This window comes from Chlorocebus sabaeus, chromosome 24 (assembly GCF_047675955.1).
Source record: "Chlorocebus sabaeus isolate Y175 chromosome 24, mChlSab1.0.hap1, whole genome shotgun sequence".
NCBI classification, from domain to species: Eukaryota; Metazoa; Chordata; class Mammalia; order Primates; family Cercopithecidae; genus Chlorocebus; species Chlorocebus sabaeus.
Genome location: NC_132927.1, coordinates 57,019,228 through 57,031,597, shown reverse-complemented (window position 1 = coordinate 57,031,597; position 12,370 = coordinate 57,019,228). Strand labels below are relative to the sequence as shown.

At 36.0% G+C, this 12,370-nt stretch overlaps 1 protein-coding gene across 10 annotated transcripts in view; it reads left to right on the top strand.

Annotated features, from left to right (window-relative positions):
* Positions 1–12,370, top strand: part of CEP128 (centrosomal protein 128) — a 442,691-nt gene that overhangs the window by 237,107 nt on the left and 193,214 nt on the right. The gene's annotated exons all lie outside the window — the stretch shown is intronic.

The window sequence follows — 12,370 nt, the reverse complement described above, 5'->3', positions numbered from 1 at the left end:
AGCAGAGTTCACAAAATAAGCAGGCAGTTGCTGCAAGGTGTCCAAGCAACTATTGGAAACACGCAAACCTCAGGGTGAAGTTAAAAACATGCACTTTAAAGTGACATTGCTTAGGTTTGAGTCCTGGTTCTACCATAATATCAACTTGGGTAAGTTTCCCAACCTGTTTGTACCTTAGTTGCCTCATTTATTCTTGCAGGTTGATAATATTGTTTACCCGGTAAGCGGTTGTATCAAATTAACTGATATATGTAAAGGGATTGAATAGTATCTGGGAAGTATTCAGTAAATGTTAATTGCTATTTTTATACAAATGTCATCATTTTGGATTTACTCTCATTAGACATTACTCAGTCCAGGGTGTGAACTGGGAAACTGGGAAAGGTGACAATAAGAATATGGTCAGGAATGCACACACAAGGAATCAATAAATCATCTTTGAGCAGCTGTAATGTCAAGGGCAAATGGATGTATAGGGAAAATGTAATTTCCTCAATTTAGTCTATAGCAAATGTGATTTTCCTTCTAAATCTTGAACCTTTGATTAATCTTTCCTTCAAGAAATACTTGTTTAGTGCCTACTATAATGTCAGGCTCTATTTTCGAAACTGGAAATGTAACTGTGAATAAAATACACAAAAATCCCTGTAGCCGTGTTGCTTACATTCTTTTGGCAGGAGACAGACAATAAACAAAAACAAATACATAAATTATAGAGTATGTTAGAAGGTAATAATTGCCATGGTGAGAAAACAGGGAAAGTGCTTCTGGGGGCTGAGCTGCCAGTGAAAGCAAAGTGTAATTTTAAATAAGATCAGAATAGTTTCCATTGAGGAAGTGCCATGGGAGCCAAGAATGAAAGAATGTGAGCACCAGAATGTATTCATGTGCACATCTTGGAGAAGAGCATCCCATCCAGAGAGAACCACCCATGGAAAGGCATCGGGGCTGTAATGTATCCTGCATGTTTGCAGAACCACAAGGAGGCCAGTGTGGCTGGAGCAGGGTGAGCCAAGAGGAGTGTAGTTGTGGGGTTTGAGAGAAAGAAAAGAGTCAAGGATGATGACAAAACTTCTGCCTGAACAAATGAAACATAGAAATCCCACGTTTAAGATGGGAAGACTGATGGAGTAGGAAAGAAAATTAGTAGGAAAAAGTGAACTAAATGTTGGAATTAGTTTAAAATTTCAGGCAGTCACTTTTAGTCCGTCTTGGGCCAAGAAAGCTTAGTTTCTTAAATAACTTCCTTGATGCCCAGGAAGAGGACAGCTTATGCATCTTTGAGGCAGGAGAGAAAGTCTTGGGTCCCCTGGCTCCTCTGCCACTGAGTGAAGTCCATCCATTTGGTTGTTGGTTGTTCTGTTGGCGTTTGTCTGGTTGTAGTCTGCAGCCACTATAAAGTGACATCTGCTGCCTTTCATCTTGGGCAGCGCTTCCCTGTAGCACTGGCCAGCTTGATCTTCACTCCTCTGAGGCCTGGGTGTGTGTCCAGTGTGATTCCTCAGGAGGGTCTGTTCCATACCTTCACAGCAGAGTTATGGCAGCCTCTCTGGTAGGTGCCCCAGCTGCCTCTACTTCCCTTGCAGACTACACAGGAACCTAAGGCTTATCCACAGATTACATCTTGAGTCTTCTTCCTCCCTGCCAAGGTGATAGGGCTTTGTCATCAGGAGCAGCCTCAGAGACAGTCTCTTTTCTGAGTCTGGAACAAGAGCCAAGAAGCTAGACCCCTGCTCTGCCTTCAGTTTTACCCTGGTAATCTAATGAGCTTCTTCCTCTCCACGCTGAGCATAGAGAAGGGAAAATCAATTCACATGCCAAACAATCTTGTTCTGCTCCCTCTCTCTTCCCTGCCCTCCTTTGAGACATGAAAGGAGCAGACTCTCCCGTATGTCATATCCTATTCCTGTTTGGATATCCCTTATATTAAATCTATACGGTCAGTTAAACAAGCTTGTCTGTTGATTTGCTAAAATGGGATATAAAGAAACAGTATTATTTTCTCAAGTTGATAGTCTAGTTTACAAGACTATTATGCTTGATAAATCCTATTTTGAATGCCAGAAGCTGAATATTACATTGCTCTTTCTCTTTGAATTCCTTATGTCACAAAATCCTATATTGCTAACCCAAAACAAAACTCTTAGTTACTAATCACATAATTCCCATTCATATAGGTAGTTGGAATGACTAGGACAAAGCCCATTTACTCAGAAAGGCAAAAGGAAAAATTACTGATTTAAAAATATTTAAGCATAACATAGATGGTCTCTGAAATATGGCTTTTTAGTTTATTTTCTACCATCCCCCCTTTCCTGTTTGCAGTTTAGTTTTGTTTTTTGAATCATTACCTATTAATGACACCCATCTTTCCTGTCACCCTGCACTATGACAGTTGCAGAAGCCATGAGTCTTTCCTGCAAGATAAGTGACCAGCCCAGCTAATCATCAGCTTAGTCCAAACACCTTGCATCCTGAGTGAGTAAATATGGAGGGATGGGATTCATTACAGAGTAGGGGTGGCTCATGAAATATACTTTTCCTTCTGCATTATTTTAGCAGTGATCCCAAAGACTAAACTCAGAAAGTCTGATCCTGTGCCTGCTGAAGTATATCATTATTCAAGTTCACAACTTACACTTTCCCTTTAAAGTCACATATACCCAAGAATTGGAAGAATCTGTGGGAGGACTTAGGTTTGGGTATCACTTCCATCCTTCCCCACTTAAAGCCCTCTGTGTTCTTAGAAGCACCTACCTGTCCCTGTAGTACTACTGGACCCTGTAGTAGAGGTTGTTAGCTCTTTGCTTGAAGATGTACTACTTCCTTGCCTAATGGAGACATGCTGCAGGCGTAAGTTAGCACCCTGCTTGGAACTACCCCCATTCTTTTAGGCCTTCAAGTAGAATTAGATTTTAGCATTTCCTGGGAGAAAATTAGAAAGTCCAGTCTTGTAAAAGAAGGCTTACCTTCCAGATAAATCACAGAATTTCTCTTCACCTAAGATAGCAATCTGGGAAGTTGTAGATTTCTAGACATCTTAACCAAGGAGGTAGAAATAAATGTTTGCTCAGGTTTAATCTCTCTTTATATTATCAGTGATGTAGCATGCTCACCTAAGGTGCTAGGTGTGGTTCTAATAATCTGATTAATACAAACCTATGTTAAATGATGACATATACTAAATGAAGTTACAATGTCAATAATTTTTTTCATAATTTAGAGGAAAGAGTTGAAATACTTTAGTAGAAATGAATATATCTATCTCCCTTTGCAGTACTTGTGTCCTTGGGAGATTCAAAAAGAAACTCCCTGGTTTAAAGTAAGGACATTAAACAATGGTATAAAGGTAAGGCTTTACACACCATCTTGGAAAATGCTTTCATGGCCACGGCCTATAGTGCATGGGCAGTAATGGGAGACACTATTTTTTACTCAAATAGAGATAGGAGGAGTTGGAGATGGGCCTAGGGAACCCACTACTTCATGCTCTGCACATCTTGTCAGCATGGCTGACAAGGAATGGCGAGATTCATAGATACTTATACATTAGATTGTGGCAGAGGCTGACGTATCCCTAAGGCATTGTACTGAAGGTGTACTCTGACAGGAACGTGTGCTCCGACAGAAAGTAATTTCTGTTTGAGTATCAAGTCTGTCAGATTTTATGTTTACAAGTAGAGCTCTGACATTATTTCTCTCCCTCTCATTCTCTTCCCAAGATTCCATATCCAATGTTAAAAGCCTTTTATGGCAATTATCACCTTTCTTTGAGAGTAGTCTAGGCATTGTTTTGAGGCTATTCAGGTCTACTGCCACTCTAGTAATCCAGAATGGGAATGAAATGACATTAGGATTTCATCTTATTGTTTGAAAAAAATTTTATTTTTACAAAAGAGAAAATGAAAAATTATATAATGCTTAACTTAAATGTCATTGATACTTTAATATTTACTTTTTTCAGAATGGGGTTTGAGTAATATAGATAGGTCTAAATTTATCTCTATTAATCTTAGAAATCACCTTTATTATAAATTTCCCACATGCTCCACAGAAAACAGACATGCATTAGGAAAACTAGGCTGCATTCAAATGACTCTCTTCATTTTTGAAAAGTGCTGAATGAAGAAGTCAGTAATTAATATCTATGCATTTGCATTTTTCATAGTCTTTTGAGTTCAGTAGTTGAGGCTGATAATTGATTCTGCTGCATACTATAGGGTAAGTTAACCTCTTTAAGTCTGTTTCTTAAACATTTCTAAAATGGACATAGTACCTACCTCTGAGGGTTATTGTGATCAGTATTAATTTAAAGAATTTCATATGCTCTTCATAGAGCTTGGCAAATGGTAGACATCTTCCCTATTTGGGAATATACAATGCGCTTTTTGATATTATTTGTTTAGGGATCCTATTTTGTAATATTTGCATATTTAGGTAAATAGTTTCTTAAATATGGATCTGTCTAATTCCTAGTAAGAGTAGTACATTGTGCTCAATGTTTAAAAGATGAACGAAGAGGCCGGGTGCAGTGGCTCATGCCTGTAATCCCAGCACTTTGGGAGGCTGAGATGGGTGGATCACGAGGTCAGGAGATCGAGACCATCCTGGCTAACATGGTGAAACCCCGTCTCTACTAAAAATACAAAAAAAAAAAAAAAATTAGCCTGGTGTTGTGATGGGCGCCTGTAGTCCCAGCTACTCTGGAGGCTAAGCGTGAACCCGGGAGGTGGAGCTTGCAGTGAGCCAAGATGGTGCCACTGCACTCCAGCCTGGGTGACAGAGAGAGACTCTGTCTCAACAACAACAACAACAACAAAAAGATGAAAGAAGAAAATACTCTTACTAACCCTCAGAGGTAGGTACTATGTCCATTCCAACAATGTAAAATAAAATAATTGAAATAAAGTATTTTTAAAATAGCCAAAAATAATGATTCATAAACATTTTTAAGAGTTTAATAGACATTTGATGATAAATGTAATATAATACAAAGTCACAGTTCCAAAGATGGGGTATCATTAGCTTTAAGGTCTATGTTTTATGTTTATTTTGTGAAGCTAGAATAAAAGAGTCAAAGAAAAATTTCTGAAAGAATTTTTTGGGCCCAGATTTCTTATAAGCTAGTTTATATATATATCTGTATATATGTGTGCATATACACACATACATATATTTATGCTCAATGCCATAATGATACCTCCTAAAATGTTGAAGTGTATCTAGTTTTCTGCATTTGGCTTATCAACCCATTGTTCAGTGAATCTTCTTGTAATCTTTCCTAAACTTCTGATTTAATAAAATAAAACAAAGGACATACAAAATCTGATTTAACATATCTTCACATTTTGAGGTAAGCAGATGGAACAGATGTTACAGTGTAACATCCTCTATTTTTCTATTTAAAATTGTTAGCCTGATTTCTATTCAGCATTTTTTAAATTAGCCTGAGTTATTAAAAACAAAATGTATATACAGACAATAAAGAAATTGCTGTGCCTTCTTATTTTAAGAATAAAATCAATTGTGAGGTTTCTCAAATGTGATTTCAATAATAATAATTTTAAATAATGAAAAGCAGGCAGCAGTATTTTATGAAGAATTCCCAATTTCAGATATTTCTAAAGATATGTTTGAGGTATTCAATTGAATGACTGTTAGATATATTTTGGGATACATAATCGTGGCATGAAAATAGAAAATCTATTACCTGCCCTTTAGAACCTGTAAATTCTTTTTATTGTGTAAGGAGAACAACCATTATAATTTTAATTCATGGATAAGATGTTTTCTATTAAAGCTAAAATAAGAGAAGGAAATTTTATATCTCTGAGAAGCTGAATTGATTTATAAAGTTTTTACTTTTAATGTTTAGAAAACTTTTTTAAAAATTTCTTACATTTCAGTTGCTAACATTTAATAGTTTGATATGACTTAAGTTCAAAGAAACTGCTAATATCAAGGAGTAAGGCTGTAGGTTGAATCTAGATGATGTACGCTGTCTACTAACAGGATTTCACCTGAAGGCTGATCTTTAGTCTTTGCTGTTAAGCATTACATCTTTCCTCCTCTGGAAACTTGTTCCTTCATACTCATGTGCTTAACACTTCTCTTTTCTTCAGCAGAATAATACTCTCAGGTCGGTTCTGTCACAACACAGACAAGCAAACACAAACAAACAAGGCTCTGTGAATTTTATATTCCATCTAGGTTCTACTTTATTTTATTCCTATTTATAGGTCACAGAAGAACCATCTCACTCACCATTTTATGTTTGTTTGTTTAAACTCTCCCATTCTTTCTTCAACTTAGTGAAATCTGATGTGTCATTTTACTGCTTTTATGAAACTACTCTCACTGAGATCGTTGATGATATCCTAATTATCAAATACAAAGGTCACTTTTCATCTACTTGCTGTTTTATTTCTCTGTGACACTTGATAGCCATGGCTGCTTTCTTCTCATTGAACTCTCTTGACAACACTCTTTTCTACTTACTAAGTGTATTTTTAAACATTTTCCAACCTCCTTTATCAGCTCTTTTTACTCTATTCCTTAAATTTTGGTGTTTCCTAAATAGAGATTTCATTCCCCTTTATCTTTTCATATCTCGTGTTCTACCTGAGAGACTTAATCTACCCTGATGTTTTAAGTATCATCCAAATGCTCATGACCTCTGAAACATCTTCCTCAGAATTCAGATTTGGAGATCTTACTGTCTCTCAAATATGTTTGCTTGAATGTCCTATAAGTCACTCAAATGTATTGTGTTTTAGCCTATTATTTATTTTACATCCTACTTGTCTTACGATATTCCTTGTTTACTCACTCAACCAGTCTAGACACTTCTAGGTCTTTCCAGTCTCCTTCCAACAGCCCTCTCAACCCAATAACCAAATAGTCACTAATTGGTTCTAATTTAACTTCCTCATAGCTTGAAAATCTTGAAAGTGCACCTCCTGTACCGCTTTTTAGCTTCTTTTCCAGTTACTAATGGACGGAGGTTCAGACTTTACACATTCCATGCGGGGCACATTTCTTGTTTCGTTTTGCTATCGCCCAATCTGTTCTCTGTGATGCCAGTGTGTGTGTTCGAGTTTAATTCATAAATAAATTGGAATATGTTTACCCCTGCTTAAAATATTTCCATAAAATAATTTCAAAAAAATTTTTTTGATGCGTAAGAAGTAATGTTATATGTACCTTTAAGTCTTTTATGGACCATTTGACAGTCTATTAATACTGCTACTTTCCTAGGCACTTTGACCACCAGCAATACCAAACTGCTTGATATTACCTGAACCCACCCTGCAATTTCTTTTTTTCTTTTTCTTTTTCTTTTTTTTATCTTTTTGAGACGGAGTCTCTTGTTGCCCAGACTGGAGTACAATGGTGCGATCTCGGCTCAATGCAACCTCCGCCACCCGGGTTCAAGCGAGTCTCCTGTCTCAGCCTCCCAAATAGCTGGGATTACAGACGTGTACCACCACGCCCAACTCATTTTTTGTATCTTTAGTAGAGATGGGGTTTCACCATGTTGGCCAGGCTAGTGTCAAACTCCTGACCTCAAGTGATCCTCCTGCCTTGGCCTCACAAAGTGCTGGGATTACAGGGGTGAGGTACCATGCCTGGCCACACCCTGCAATTTCATATCTTGACTCTTTGGAAGTGCTTTTCCTCTGCTTCACGTTCCATCTTCAACTGACGGTGAACTAATTATTTCTCAAAGCTCAACATATACCTACTTTCTGAAACGTTGCTTGGTTTCCAATTACTCTCTCTAGACCAATGGAGAAATTTCTGAGATGTTTCCCAAAACATATCCTCTTCTTTATGGGACAAAGTTGTTTTTTTTGTTTTTTTTTTTGTTTTTGTTTTTTGTTTTTTTTTTTTTTCCCTTTTCTGTCACTTTCATTCCACATTTTCCCATGATGGGCAACTTCTTTTTCATAGGCACAAATGCAATCCCTGCAAAAAATTTATTCTTTCTTTTCTATTCCAGGGTTTTCCCTTGGAAACATCTCCCCTGTAGTTCCTTTTCTTTCCTTCTCATTCATAAGCTATTACTAATAAGATCATCTTAATAATTTAAGCAACAAATTATTCTTATTTATGGTTAATGTGCAGAAATCCTGGAACCTAAATCTCTTGTTTTAAGGAAAACAGTTAAGTTGTTTGTTTGTTTTTTTTAAATTTTACTTTGAGTTCTGGGATACATGTGCACAATGTGCAGGTTTGTTACATAGGTATACGTGTGCCCTGGTGGTTTGCTGCACCTGTCAACCCATCATTTAGGTTTTAAGCCCCACATTCATTAAGTATTTATGCTAATACTCTCCCTCCCCTTGCCCCCTACCCCCGGACAGGCCCCGGTGTGTGATGTTCCCCTACCTGTGTCCATGCTCTTATTGTTCAGCTTCCACTTATGAGTGAGAACATGCAGTGTTTAGTTTTCTGTTCCCATGTTAGTTTGCTGAGAATGATGGTTTCCAGTTCCATCCATGTCCCTGCAAAGGACATGAACTCATTCTTTTTTATGGCTGCATAGTATTCCATGGTGTGTATGTGCCACATTTTCTTTATCCAGTCTACCATTGATGGGCATTTGGGTTGGTTCCAGGTCTTTGCTATTGTAAATAGTGCCGCAGTAGACATATGTGTGCATGTGTCTTTGTAGTGGCATGATTTATAATCCTTTGGGTATATACCCAGTAATGAGATTGGTGGGTCAAATCGTATTCCTGGTTCCAGATCCTTGAGAAATCGCCACACTGTCTCCCACAAAGGTTGAACTAATTTACACTCCCACCAACAGCATAAAAATTTCTCCACATCCTCTCCACCATCTGTTGTTTCCTTACTTTTTAATAATCGCCATTCTAACTGATGTGAAATGGTATCTCTCTGTGGTTTTGATTTGCATTTCTCTAATGACCAGTGATGATGAGCTTTTTTTCTTATGTTTGTTGGCTACATAAATGTCTTCTTTTGAGAAGTGTCTGTTCATATCCTTTGCCCATTTTTTGATGGGGTTGTTTTTTTCTTGTAAATTTGGAAAACAATGAAGTTTTAAACTGATGTGATGTATCAGGAAGAACCTAAAACACTTTTGACGGAAAACATGGAAATTTCTGCTCTGTCCCTACTCATCCTCATGTTAAACATCCTTTTTGAAGGATTAACATCTAAGAAATTGAAAATGATTTCTTATTGAATTGCAGTATTTTTCTTTTAAATTATTAGTGAGTTTTTCAGATGTATATCTATTTCGACAAGGCAAACATAACTTTCAACCAAATTATAAGTTTGATTATTCATGGTGATCTAGCTAAGAGACAGTGTCATTATTAACTCGGTCAGACAACTGACTTACAGATACTCTTAAACATATTCATATATAGGAAACTGCCTCTTTATGACACTTTTTTTTATTTTTAGATAACTTAGTATTGGAAACTTCTTCTCTTTTATAAAATAAAGAAGTATGGCCTCTAATTCTTGCTTCATAAAATATCTTTAAGATATTTGATAACTTATTTTTTCAAGCAAATGGTTATGGCAATTTATTTTTAATTTTCAAAATAAATTTAATATAGGAAAAATTAGATTTTGATTGAGATTTGAAAGATCACTCTATGTCTCATTAAGGAATAAAGTCAATTTTTTGTGAATCCCAAATACAATACTATCACTTCTGAAATAGAACATACATGTTTACAGCCTTTATTCTCTCAGAACTACTGCCCAAATGACATGTAGATGTTTTTTTCTTTCCAAGAAATATCATGAAATTATGGCCATCAATTGAAATACTAGCAGTAGAAAGGAAATTATACCTTTTTACAGGGGACTTGAAAACAGGTTGAAACTAGTAAATATCCTCTAGATATTGTCTATAATGTCAGTCAAGGTATTGGTCTGTAGACTTTCGGAAAGCTTGTGTAGACTGCTGCTGCTTTTTTCAAAGCCACTGATACTCCCCGTGTATCTTTGACCTTTGCTACTCAAAAGTGTGGTCTGTGGGCCAGTAGCATTTGCATCCCTTGAGGGCTTTTTAGAAATGTAGAATCTCAGGTCTCCTCTCAGATTTCCTCAGTTAGAATCTATATTTTAACAAGATTTCTAAGTGGATTTAAATGCACATTAAAGTATGAGAAGCACTGACTTAGACCATGGGGATATAATGTTCCCTAACTGGGGAAAGATGCAAAGGCTTTGTGTAAAATGGATTCAGGGAACTTCCACAGCACCGCGTGAACAAACTTTCTTCATCTAAAGGAAAACCCGGGTAGAGTAAGCTGGTCTGGAGAAAACTGTGGAGTCTTACTCAGAATCATGTTGTAAATATAAAAGGATTCTTACAGACTATCTAATCCAACTCTATCTTTTTATAATCAGAAACCTAAGGCCCCCAACAGTAAAATTAAATATTTATTGAATAAAATTTGTTGTTGGCTGAGGTTGTAATCTGCTTAATATAGTCTAGAATAATTAATGCCACTGACTAAGGAGATATAATGGGGGACATCCCATGCTATGTTTTTAATTTTACCTGTTCCCCAAATTCCGTATTTACCACACCATTTGGCACTTCTTCTAAATCTGCTGTTACTTCCAGTTTTCATGTGAATTATATCTGCTTGTATTTTTAACATTCACAGCATACATCCTTCCTTTGCTGTCATCTAACATTATAGCCATTGCATTCAATAATTGAACTCAGCATGTTAATTTGATTTTTAGGTAAGCTAATACAGAGATGACCAATAGAAGTTGATTTCTGGATATGATTTAGAGCCATGATCTTTATTTAACTCTTGCAAAATGTTTTACCCAACTAAACTTCTCCATTTACTGCTTTGCTCACTCCACCAACTCTTATAAATATTTTTATTATTCTTTTCAGTTTAACAATATGCTGATCCTTCTTTCTGGCTGGAGTTTGGATGCTGACCTTTCCTGACAACTAGTCACAATTTTTCTGTTTCAGCAAACTGTCAAATCCTCAACTCAATTTCTACCTTCTGTCCCAAAACCCATCTTCCTGGGTAATCATGTGTAACAATCATGTGTAACAATGTGGGGGGTGCCCCTTGCATCCAGCCTGTCCGTGTTCCAGAGGGGAGTGTCCTACTTACTTGATTTGTGTTGCATTTTTTTTTTGCTTTTTATCCTATCAAAATATCGTCGTAATTTTGGATGATATTTCCTGATTCAAGATGGTTACAAAATTTTATTAAATATATGTAGGTGTGGAACACTTTACAATTTTAATATATCTCAGTAATAAATACAAGATATTTTAAAATTCCTTTAGTTTTAATTATCATCTTCTAATTTTTAAGCTTCTTGTAACTTAGGTTGAATTGTTTGATCTCCAAAATCTGCAATTTCATTTGGTTCAACTCTAGAGGTGTGCAGTTAGTCCATTGGCCCTTTATTCATGAAAATTTAGTCAATAAGTTACTTTTCATTCTTCTTTACTTGGATATTTTTAAAGTTGAAATTTTATAAATCTAGGAAAGTCTGGATTGTTTGTGAGAGAAGAAGCCAGTTTGCTTTTCTTTCTTTCTTTCTGTCCTTGCCTAACAGCCCCAATCAACTGTTGACTCGTTGCTGAGACCTGCTGGTAAGGTGATAGTCCTAGGTCTCTCTGTCATTTCAGAGATTAATCCTCCCCTGAAAGTCTAACCCCAATAGCAGGGAGAAGAATGTGGTATAACTGAAATTTGGGATTACCAATTCTCTTCTCTCCAGATACCACCCCCCCCCATCACCACATCATTATTCTCCCTAAAAGGATAATTGACTTCTGATTAATATCATTTGTTTTGGTCAGTTTATAGTAATTTTAAAGTAAATTTTGCTACATTTAGAAAAAGAAAATAAAGTTATTTGTAATGTATTGGAAAGGCCAGGAACATAAGAATTATTGATAACTGTATTTATTGGTCTGTGGATTTTAGCATAAAATTAACATACTGGTTTCAAAATGTGACTCTACTTCAAGTATTCATAGGTTACAATGCATGTTCTTATTGAATATACAAAAATTTGTAAGGTTATTTAACACATTACTTTTAGGATAGATTTGTGTTGTGATGGAGAAATAGGAAAAACGTTATAATATTGTCATTTTCTCAGAGATATTATTACAAGTATGTTTGTGTTTTTTGGTGTATTATTAATTTATGTGGCAAATATTTAAACTAAATTTATATTCCTAACATTGGGTATTTATTTTTAATGAAGAAAAAAATCTTTCTGAGCTATTAATTCATCTTATTTAGGATTTTTTATTTATTAAGACAGTATTTCAGGATACTATATAATGAAATGATTTTGTGTTCCAAAGTTGATTCTTGCTGAA